The 12,506-nt window shown below is 42.9% G+C and overlaps 1 protein-coding gene across 5 annotated transcripts in view; it reads right to left on the bottom strand.

Moving 5' to 3' along the window:
* Window positions 1-12,506, bottom strand: part of NUCB2 (nucleobindin 2) — a 53,992-nt gene that overhangs the window by 38,486 nt on the left and 3,000 nt on the right. The window contains exon 1 of one of the 5 annotated variants that reach the window (XM_075567714.1): window positions 462-566. The exons of the other annotated variants lie outside the window; for them this stretch is intronic. The gene's annotated coding sequence lies outside the window, so the exon portion shown is untranslated. Of the gene's footprint in view, window positions 1-461; window positions 567-12,506 lie in introns of those variants that run through there. 5 annotated transcript variants of the gene reach the window in all.

The following is a 12,506-nucleotide window of genomic DNA, read 5'->3' on the forward strand; positions in this document are numbered from 1 at the left end:
ACGCTTTCTGACCAGCAGACTTAGGGAGAATTTGTTCCTATAAAGTACACCTAGTTTGGCATAGGTTTTGTATGTCAGGGTATCAATGTGCATCCCAAAAATAAGTATTTAAAACTAGTAACTGGGGCTAGGATGGTATAGCGTTGGTTCTGATCTGGAGCTCAGTCATTGGAAGCGTTAAACATTTTTAGCCTTGGTACCAAATACTATTGTTACAGTCTTGTAAATGTTTAAAAACAGTTCTGGGAAATCCAATTTTCAAGTCTACGTGAGCATGCAATAACGTGTGTATGTGTGTATATATTGTGACATAGTCCCAGGATATTAGGCATCTTTTTGCCCGATTTAGGTCAGAAAGGGCAGAAATAGTGTAAAAGGATCCATTCCACAGCTTCACATTTACTGAGGTTGGTGGATGGAAAGACCAGGCCAGGGTTTATAATGGTTATAATTCCCCTCACCTGCTCTCCTAATTGAGGAACAGGTATTTATGGCAGATAGGTTTGCTGCTTCAGTCTCTCCTAGAGCCTGGAGGCATCTCCGCTCCCCTGCATCCAGCTCGGCGAGGACGCCCCCTTCACATATTGCAGTATCCTGTGCAATCCTTCCGAATCTCTTGGGACACTGTCCCCATCTAACAGATAAGGACTCAATGTTATTTTGCTATAGATGAATATGTTATTTAAAGCTGATCACCAGCGTAGCTGGCAGCAACCAATTTGAAAGGGCTGGAACAATCTTTAGTCATTCTATGAAGGAGTAAGCTTTACTTTTATGATTTTGTTTCTTAAAAAGGCAAGAGGTTGTGGGTGCAGTTTGCCGATATGTCATCGCTTCAACAGGTAAATTCTACACTACACAAGTTGCAGAGGGAGGGGTACTGCAAATGTGGTTGATCTATCTTCCCTTCGTTATGAAATAGGAAAATATTGAGGGGGAAATGGATTCTGGCGCACACACAAGGTTGAGATTCTGCATAAAAACCTGACTAATTATTAGCATCATCAGTCTTATCAACTTTATAGCATGTAATAAAAATCGTTCCTTGGCATGGTATGTGGCCTTATGACGTTCTGAGAAACAAGTAGCTTTTCCCCCTAGTTTTCTGCAGGTCCTGTCTGGACCTTTCATCTCTAGAAACAAGCAACAAATGCCCGATGTTCAGGAAGCATCATAAGGGTCACCAGAATGCCAGCCCTTGTAGCGTTCTCTTAATGCCATTAGGCACCCTAACAGAAGCAGTGTACAGTATAGGGTAGATTGTGAAATGTTTTTTTTTTTCCTTAAAATTTTTATTGATGTTCAGGAAACACAAATACACACGACATCCATTATGTTCAGTAACACCCGTATAAATCAGGGGTCTCCAAACTATGCCCCGGCCACATCAGGTCACCCACAAGTTTTTTTTCTTCTTTGGCCCGTGAAAAAAATGTGTAGAATATACGATGTGTCCCTCGTACCGAAAAGTTTGGCGACCACTAGTATAAATCATAAAAATATCATCATAAATCCACTCGGGGGGTTGGGAACTTTTCTTTGCTTCATGACATCCTATAACTTGATCCTACACTACCTCTCCGTTCCCCATGCGGTCCAGTCTAGCTCTACGTGTCTACTCAGCCCCGCTCATTATCTGCTATCGCAATTACCCCGCCTTCAGCCGAGAACACACCTATGGCTATCACAACAAAAATCGTGGTACCGTTCACTCCTGGGATGTCTGCCTGAGCCAGCTATGGTAGCCAGACCTTTTGGAATTTGATGCCAGTGTCATTAACTAAGCTTGTCAACCTCTCCATCTGGCAGACATACCAAATTCTGTTCCGGATTTTAGGAATTGTTGGAATTTTATTTTGTTTCCACAATGCTGCAAACTCGCACCTCGATGCTGTTGCCAAGTGACCAACTAATTTACTCTCAACCCTGGCTGCGCCGGGTGTTGGTCTATTTAATAGGAACAACCAAGGGTCCAATGGAATTGTGAGGTCCAAAATCCTCTGAAGCCAATCCTTAATTTCCTCCCATAAGGGAGTAATCCGAGGACAAGACCACAGCATATAACCAGATCAGCTGATTCTCCACATTGTCTCGGGCACAATGGAGAGTATCCTGGGATGAATCTGGATCATTTTAGCGGAGTGAGATACCAACGCATTAATACTTTATATGCTTTCTCCCTTAACGTGGTGCATATCGAGTTTGTGGCCGCCCATACGAATATCTCGTCCCACTCCAGTACCTCTCCCATGTCTGCTTCCCACTGGGACATGTAGCTTGGCTTTTGGGCACAGTCGGGGCCTGAACAGGTCACTTCCCTATACATTTGCGATGCGAGTCCACATGTGTGTTTCTAATAAACGGAGCTTTTCGAAATTTGTCAATGGGGGGCGAGAAACATGTTTGTTATAAAATGATCCGATCTGGAGGTATCTAAAGAATTCTGAAAGGGGGATATTTTTTTCAGATCTAATTTGTCCGAATGATTTGATACTTCTATTCCCCTCCAGATGCATTTAAAAAGAATGTAAGCTAACAAGTATATATAAATATACCTACAGCAGGAGATTGACCCATTTCTGTGTTCTCATCTCACGTTTTTAACCTATACCTATTGTTTTTACCGATTCAGGCATTGACAGGATCATCCTGTTAAGATTTTATTTTTGGGGCTTACACTGCATCAGCTGTCAGAATCACTGTTTACCTTACCGCATATTGGCTGCCAGAGTCGCGCCATTTATACAAGTGCAATTTACCTGCGTTTGTCACACAGGCAACCGCGGGGGTTAAATAGCCGACAAGAGCAGTGAACCATGCACCTCTGAAGTTCTGCATTCAGAACGAAACGCGCATCGGGATATGACATCATGAGTACATCATGAGCGTGACAAAGAGGTTTCAGTAAAGAAAAAAAAGTGTGTGGAGACATTATACCTCCAAGTGACTCAATCCTAAAATTATCGCTGAAATTCTCTATCAGTAAGCTAAACTAAGTTGTGGGACAATCACGGCAACCACTAGTTGAGTGAGAAACTGTAAAATCATAGGGCTGGGCTCCGATAGGACCCTAAGTGGTCTGAAGGGCATCAGTATGCTATGGTGGTATAGACGAGTGTCTATTGGTATTCACTAAGCTATTGTCATCAGGCTGGGAGACTGCACTATGAAACTTTGTTCGCAATTAACTTTTTACATAGGAAAGGTAGGGAAGAACTGCTTCTGCTGTCTCCTGTATGTTAAGAAGTTCCAGGATGAACTAAAGATGCTCCTTGATGAGGGCACAATGTATGTGTTCTAAACGAAAACGACAGAGAATTTCTATTCAATGCAACCCCGACCACGGCAGTGTTTTACCATCTCCCAAAGATCCACAAATCGCTTGTCTCACCTCCAGGGAGACCCATTATATCAAGCATTGGGTCTTTGGGGGATGGTGTTTCACGCTATATGGATCGGTTTTTACAACCCCTGGTGAGATCCTTACCATCCTTCATTTTAGATGGTGGAGATCTCCTGAAACATATTGGTCAAATTTCATGGAAACGAAATATGATCTGGGTTACATTAGATGTGACCTCTCTGTACACAATGATTGCACATCAACATGGGTTGACAGCTGTTCGCTATTTTCTTTCACGCACAGATATTTCACCTGCACAAGTCACTTTTTTACTGGATTCTATTAATTTTCTTCTTACAATTATTTTCTTTTTGATGGGGTTCACTATCTCCAAACACGTGGAACGGCAATGGGAACGAGCTTTGCTCCTTCCTACGCCAACCTCTTCATGGGGTGGTGGGAGTCGTTCCACGTGTTTGGAGATGGGAACATTTTTAGGGAGCACACTTTTATAAACGATTTGTAGATTTAATTTTAATTTGGGAGGGTGTTGTTTCTACACTCATATCTTTTATTGACACTTTAAATATTAATGATTATAACTTAAACTTCACATACACGTTTAAATCACCAGCACATTCACTACTTAGATCTTCATCTTTATGTTGACATTTAACAATTCAATCAGACATTTATCGGAAGTTCAATTCCCGTAACACTTTTTTACGTGCCAACAGCTGTCACCCCCAGGGCCCTTATCAAAGGAATTCCTAAAGGACAACTGATTCGCCTTCGGCGCAATTGTTCTAATGAAGAAGATTATGGATTACCGGTGAAAGATCTTTTTTGATCGTTTTGTACAGCGTGGTTATAACCAGATGATTTATGTAAATCAATATAGGAGGTTTCCAATATCAATGGAGCGGATTTGTTTCACCGTTCCAATAGGGGTCCCTCTAAGAATGATTCACCATTATTCATTACTTCGTTTAGTGCCCAGGCCGATCAAATTAAATCTATCCTAAAGAAACATTGGCCAATACTGTCTGTGGACCCCATCTTGAAGCCACTCATAACCTCAGGTCCTAATGTAGTCTATAGGAAAGCTAGGACAGTAGCTAATTCCTTATCACCAAGCCTTTTTTCCTCAGAACTAAAAAAGGAGAATACACTTCCTAATAGTTCCTTTCCTTGCAATACTTGCAAAATTTGTAATAACATGAAGAAATCAGACCAATTTTTGTCCAGTCAAACTAGAAGGACTCATCTAATTAAGTCATTTATAAATTGTAAATCTTCCTACGTGGTCTGCCTCATCACTTGTGGATGTGGTAGTCAATACGTAGGAAGAACAATTAGGAATCTTAAAGTCCGCATTATGGAACATTTGCGACTGATCTCCAATGGGGACCTTAATCATCCTGTTCCAAAGCATTTCACCCATTGTCCCCTAGGAGGTATAAAGAACTTTAGATTCCAGGGTATTGAGTTTATTCCACCACTACCTAGGGGGGGGAAATAGAACCAAAAGATTGGATCAACGTGAGGCATTCTGGATCTTGACACTAAGGACCAGAGTGCCTCACGGTATGAATATTGACTGGGACCTTTCCCACTTTCTATAAATTAATATACTCTTTGTTCACCCTGATGAATCATTTAGTGAATTTATCCTTTTATCACACTATTATGTTTGTTTTTGTATTATTCTAATCACTAACATACTCTGTGCTTTGTATTCTAGTTAACAGTTTTCATCAACATCTTCTGTATATGGATCCTATGCAGTGGATCACATATTATGCTTAATATTATGTCTATTATCTTGGTATATATTTATACACATACATTAAGATTAAGATAATTGTATATATTTATTCTGTAAGTATCCACTGTTTTCCATAGAAATGAACGTTGTTAATTAATAATCACACACACTGAGTCTTCTCATGTATTTATCATACATTTATAGTAACGATATTTATTTGTGTATTTAATATGATATAGCCAGTGTGTGTGTGTGTGATTGTTTACATGTCTTCTTGCCTGAATTGTATTTTATTTCTTTCAAGGTTTTTTTTCATATTTTAGATTAGTTTTTATTCTTACGTTGTCATTTTTTGTTTATGTTGTCATTTTGTTAAAGTTTTTCAATAAAGTTTGTTGTATTTTAATCACTCTCCACCTCTAGCCCGGCAGGACCATCACGGGCTTGCATTCCAGGGTGGATACGGGCGCACACTAGTGACGTCACCTCATGTGCCGAGGTGAGGGGTTGGACATGAGGGAATGTCACAGTGATGCGACGTGTCACTGGTGCCCATGCGCGGTGTGGCCCTGCGGGACTTTTGGCACAAAATGGTGGCTACATAAAGAAGGTATTTTTCTGTATTACACCTTGATAAAGTACCACGGGATGAAACGCGTTGGTGCATTGGCCATGTTCATTTCCCTGTGAGCTGATTCATTAAATACCCTCATTTTTACTTTTGGAGTTTGCCCGTGACATTTGTTCTTTCGGGATTATTCTTGGCAGCAGTGCTGCTTTGCTCTCCTCTTCAATCATTGTTCTTGTATGTTTGAACATCACTTTAGAGAATAAGTAACCATTTATATTGGTTAAACTGAATACTCTTGAAAGTGAACTGATGCTAGTTTTACAGCAGCTAAATGAGAGGCAAAGATGTGCATCCAGTGCTAATTATTACCTAATTTATTAGCAGTGAGGGTGTCACGCACAGTAATAAGACAACGAACAGTGGTCAAAGAACTATTATGTTTTAATGATTGCAGTTCATACAAAAGCAGACAAAGACAGTTATCAAGCGTTAACTATGCTGCAGTGATTCAAACACAGCACTCAGCTAAGGAAGCTCAATTGTTTTTGTGTACCCTTCCCATATATTAAGACATTTATTAAATGTTAACTATGCTGCAGTGATTCAAACATAGCACTCAGAGAAGGAGGCTCAATGATTATATATTAATACAAGCACAGATTTTTGAAAGGGAGAACAACCTTTGTTCCATCTGCAATTAACATGGTGTTTAGTCAACCACTCTCAATGTGCTGTATACTACTAGGGGCAATTTTCGGTTTCAGTTAGAATTCTGTCATAATAGAAACTAGAATGTTGATTGCTTCCTTTTTCAAGGGTATATCATAAGTCCAGGAGCATTATGTGCCGTGCAGCAGTGTTTGGGGACGTATATTAATCAGTTCTACCTCACTCGCTCATATTTCCTCCCAACCCCATATTCCAGTGTGAACCCCTCCAATGCGTCTATGTTATAAACCCTCTAAACAAGTTGCTCTTAATATTCTTGGAATTTTCCTAAATAAGAAGGGAAAACACGATTTCTACATTCCAATAAGGGCCAAGTGTTTTCATACATTGTGAGAGTAGCAACAAACAGCAGCAAATAGCGCACAGCCAGGGAGCCAGGTGAAAATTAAAAGTTCAATTCCATTTATTTCAGCACATGACTGATGACATAATTACCCCCATGGGGACAGAAAACGCACCTCCTACGCGTTTCGGACCGGTAGGTCCTTTATCAAGGAGGAGGTGCGTTTTCTGTCCCCATGGGGGTAATTATGTCATCAGTCATGTGCTGAAATAAATGGAATTGAACATTTAATTTTCACCTGGCTCCCTGGCTGTGCGCTATTTGCTGCTGTTTGTTGCTGTTACTGGATTCCCTTCCATGGCTGGCACGCCACCACTACTGGTCATTGGAGACTGTGGGAGTGGGTAAGAGACTTTATTTGTGACTGCAATAGTTGAGTACTTTGATGCTGGTATTATTCAAGTGACTCACAGGTCAATATATTTAAATACCCACTCCTTAGATCTCATGATGGAGTTATTATAAATGAAGATATTAGTCCAATTTTGGATGAAGTTCTACTGGGGTGGAGCACCCTATTTTCTCCTTGTTCCTACATTGTGAGAGTAGGAGATAATTTACAGCATTTCTACCTTATTTGTCTTAACATCTGTTTCCTGAAAGATTAAGGCAGGATGAATGCAGACTTTACCCTGTAAGCAGTATTATTAAACAAGGTTTCTCCATTTCCGAGAAGGACATGAAGTTGTTTGGAAATCTTTAAAAGCAAATAAAAAAGTTATGTTTTAACCTTCTCTGGGATAAAAAGCGATCTTACATTCTAATCTGTTATCATGGTGATAACAGTGATATCGCTCAACTCCAAAAATAACACAGCAGGTCAGTTTTATCTTCTGTGCAGGTTTGATCAGGCCCCTTGCAGCCTGTGACAAGTTTGTAGACCATAAGGCTAAGGTCCCGTTGCACGCGTCCGCACGGCTGGCTTGCTTGCCGGCGGCGCGTGCAACTCACTGTACCGCGATCTGCGGTCTACAGGAAACTTCAGTAGTAGCAGGGGGGCGTGGCCAAACGGGTCGGGGGGGGGGTGCGGCCATGACGTGAGGGGGCGCGGCCATGACGTGGGGGGCCGGAGCGGGAGGTGGGCGGGAGTGGGAGGATTGACAGGGAGGGGGGGGCGTGGCTTGAGCGGAGGGACCCGCTACTCTTCCCCCCCTCCCTCCACTAGCTGCAGGTAAGTAAAAAAAACACACACACGCAGGCACTCATACATACATACATACAAACACACACACACACAGACAGGCACGCACTCAGGCACACACATACACACACACACACAGACAGGCACGCACGCACTCAGGCACACACATACACACACACAGACAGGCACGCACGCACTCAGACACACACATATACAGACAGGCACTCACCTGCTTTCACTCCACACTCCTCCCCGCTCCCCGAAGCCTCTCCTCCTCCCGCAGCCTCCCCTCCCCATTGGCTCACAGCCACACCACGTGACGCGTCGAAGCTAGGAAACACCATTCTCTTGTGTCTCCTAGCGGCTGACGCGCCACAGCGTGTAGTCAGCTGTGCCGCCAGGGGGGACCGGGACCGGCTCGCGAGGATTCCCCTGCTGGTGGGGAACTCGCTACATTGCCGCCCGCGCCAACGAGCGCAGCGGGTCCCAGGCCTTACAGCTGTTGGAAGCACGAGAGGTACTTTTCTCAAATGTGAACGTTTCGTGCATTTTAATTCTAGCCCTCGTGTAACTAAAACTAGTAATGCCACGAACTCTACCATTTAATTAAAGGGTTGTTGTCATGTGTGACAGAGAAGCCCAATGCTACATCCAACATGACAAAAATACACAGTAAAATACTTACATATTCTCTTGAAAAAGGGTCATTTAGTTTAATCCTTTGACCAAAGTGTTGTAACCTTGCGAGCCACGACAAGGCAGACACCTGTTCGCAAGTCCTATCACTACCATATAAAATACTAATATACCTCAATTAGGATTAAAATTCTCATTTACCTCTATTAGGAGGGAGAAAGACCACATTGGATCTGTATCCAGTAGAATGAAAGGACCTACTAACTTGGGAAGTGGGGAGGGGCGGGCTTAAAACCTGGGAAGGAGGAGCCGCCAACCTCCAACAGCTGAGAATAGGTTAACAAAACACAATCATTAAAAAAAAATGGCCGCCGAAAAAAACGGTGTGCCGTCAGTGTGTGCAGTGTGCCGTCAGTGTGTGCAGTGTGCCGTCAGTGTGTGCAGTGTGCCGTCAGTGTGTGCAGTGTGCCGTCAGTGTGTGCAGTGTGCCGTCAGTGTGTGCAGTGTGCCGTCAGTGTGTGCAGTGTGCCGTCAGTGTGTGCAGTGTGCCGTCAGTGTGTGCAGTGTGCCGTCAGTGTGTGCAGTGTGCCGTCAGTGTGTGCAGTGTGCCGTCAGTGTGTGCAGTGTGCCGTCAGTGTGTGCAGTGTGCCGTCAGTGTGTGCAGTGTGCCGTCAGTGTGTGCAGTGTGCCGTCAGTGTGTGCAGTGTGCCGTCAGTGTGTGCAGTGTGCCGTCAGTGTGTGCAGTGTGCCGTCAGTGTGTGCAGTGTGCCGTCAGTGTGTGCAGTGTGCCGTCAGTGTGTGCAGTGTGCCGTCAGTGTGTGCAGTGTGCCGTCAGTGTGTGCAGTGTGCCGTCAGTGTGTGCAGTGTGCACTGAGTGTGTGCAGTGTGCACTGAGTGTGTGCAGTGTGCACTGAGTGTGTGCAGTGTGCACTGAGTGTGTGCAGTGTGCACTGAGTGTGTGCAAAAAAAAATTACTTTTTTTATTTTATTTTTAATTCGGTGTCCACGCTCAAACCGCGTTATAGCGGATCACGCTATAACAGGGTTGAGCTGTATATATGTAGAGGTATCTGTACCGTGTTAGCCTAGCTTCATAATCAAAAACGAATAGACGATACCGTTCTGCTTTTATTTGTGCGAACTTTCGAGATACACTGATCTCTTCCGGCGGTGTTACAATGGATAAAGCACGAAAGGGTATTACTTAAAAACAGTGCATCTTGGAATGTATCTGTTACTGGCGCCTATCCCTCCCCCCTATACAGTATGCAATTTATGACTTAAGGTGTTAAATGGTCACTGAATGCTAGTGATGTGTGTGTACGTGCGTGTAAATATAAATTTATAAAGCACCCACAGTGTATACAGCACTTCACAAAAGGTGTGTGTGGAGTGGGAGTGTATACCAATGGTGTGGGTAGGAGTAGAAATGTAAGAGGGTGTAGCATTACTATTAGTGTGTGTAGATAATATGTGGTCCGTATTGATATATAGGGATGGAATTACATTGTGTATATGTATGTGTAAGAGACAGCTGTGTGCGCATTCATATAGCGCAGTATGTATAGACATGGCCTTTAGCACTCATGGGAAGAGAGAGTTCTCATGTCAGTAGTGACTCATGAAACTGTGGTCTCGATTTATATATCTAAAAATAAAAATATTACTTGTGAGCACATTCACATGTCTTAGACAGGTCTGCAACCATGCTTTTCACCATGATCACCTAGCATACAGTGCTTCCACTGCAGCAAGAGATTCGGGTAAATGACATGCAAATGAGCACACAGTGACACCTTTTGCCTTAAATCCATTATTACATTGAACCCTTAAGCCAATGTTCGCTGTTTTAATCACACACACACACACACACACACCCATCCATTTACATAGCGCTTTACAGCAATGACATAATAGAAATAACCACTTCATACATAAGTAGACATCAGGAAAAGGAGTCCACAAAAATGAGCGCACACCTGAGATATATGCTAATAGTCATTTAAATATACTTTGCATATCCTATTAGCAAATATCCCAGGTATCTCCACGCATTGTTTGAGGGGATATATAGAGCACTTGGGACTCTCCCTCTCCCATTAGTTCAGGTGGGTGCAACGAGAGTCGTGTTAAGCCAACGCAAGGCAGTGCTAATTTAACACGCTGTTAACTCTAGGCTAATTAGGTAACCAACAGCCATTGTTTTTGCCTATATTATATTGAGCTGTGTGGATTGGCGTTAACCTCAGGGAACACCACATGCGCTACCGGTTTTGAGAACATGATGTTATGAGCCCTGAATTAACTGAGCTTTATGGATCTGGGCCTGAGTGAAAGCACTCACCCATTCAACATTTACTGCTTCTAATTTGCCATGTTTCCACCCCTTCCCTGCAGAAAAGGCCAGCAACACACTGCAGGTAGCAAGGTTGTTAATGCTAGATGGTGTGAATAAAGGAGAGTTAGCACTGTGTAACAAGTTACTGTGAGCTCCATGTTTGAGGTTCAACAACCTTTTCTCTGTGAATCATTTAGATTCCTTGCATTTGACCTAGATCTGTGGGACAGGGGGGTTTACACCACTCCAGATTTGGCACAGTGTTTTAAAGCACAGAAAATTAGATTAAACAGGGAGAAAAGCAAGCCTGCTACATCTAATGATACAATGTATCAACAAGGTACTACACAAATTCGAACAATAGCCATTTTTTTGCTATAACTGCAGTATTTCACAACTCTACTAAATGATGCTATGTCCTCAGTCAAACTCTGGTATCTTGCAATGACACGGATGGTTGCTTAAACCGTAACATGTTACTTTACTGGATTGAGAAACTCTGATTGCCTTTGTGCAGAGGAAAGAGCACATTTAATTTCTCTTTAGCAAAACCAACTGACTGCGTCATACCTCTAATTAAAAGACATCTTGTGCTGGCTAAATTAGTCTATATTGTGGATGCAAACAGTGGCCACTGCTTGCCTGTAAGAGAATACTGCAGGGGTGGCAGTGTCCAGTCCTCAAGGGCCACCAACAGGTCAGGTTTTAAGTATATCCCTGCTTCAGCACAAGTGGCTCAAGCAGTGGCTCAGTCTTCGACTCAGCCTCTCCTGCTGAAATCTCTCTCCTGGATTCCTATTAAATCCTGTATCACTTACAAAAGTATCCTCCTCACTTTTAAGGCTTATATACTCTTCTGCCCCTCCTTACATCTCAGCCCTAATTTCTACCTATACATCATCCCGGCACTTGCGTTCTGCTCAAGGATGTCTTCTGTCTACCCCTTTGTATCTAAAGCCTTCGCCTGCTTAAAACCTCTCACTGACTGCCCCACACCTCTGGAATATCCTTCCCTTTAATATCCGACTAACACCCTCTCTCCACCTTTAGGACTTTTCTTAAAACACACCACTTTAATGAAGCATATGGGTAGCTTTGCTGGCTGATACTATACAGGTAGTCCTCGTTATCCAACGTTTCACTTAACAACGAAAGGCATACCCAACGCTTTACAATGCAACCCTATGGGCCGGAATGCGTTATCCAACGCCAGAATGCGTTATTTGACGCTCACCGCCACTGATTAAAATGGGACTCACTTTACAACGGTTTCACTATCCAACGCTACTTCCAGAACGGATTCCGTTCGATAACCGAGGACTTTCTGTACATCTTACATGTACAGACCTTAGCCCCTAACAGAACACCATCCTACTGTCTCTAAGTTCTCCCTACTTACCACTTCGATTGTAAGCTCTTCAGGGCAGGGACTCCTTGTCCTATTGTTACTTTCATGTCTGAAGCGCTTCTTCCCACAGTGTGTTATAATATTATGTCACGTGTATTACTGCTGTGAAGCGTTATGTACCTGGATGGCGCTATATAAATAAAGATGCACATACAGCAAAAAAAAGAAAAAACAGATCTTTGAAAGGATACTAACCCGGATAGCCTGAGGAAACCCCACATTATGGAAT

Source organism: Ascaphus truei, chromosome 12 (genome assembly GCF_040206685.1).
Source record: "Ascaphus truei isolate aAscTru1 chromosome 12, aAscTru1.hap1, whole genome shotgun sequence".
In the NCBI taxonomy this organism is placed as follows: Eukaryota; Metazoa; Chordata; class Amphibia; order Anura; family Ascaphidae; genus Ascaphus; species Ascaphus truei.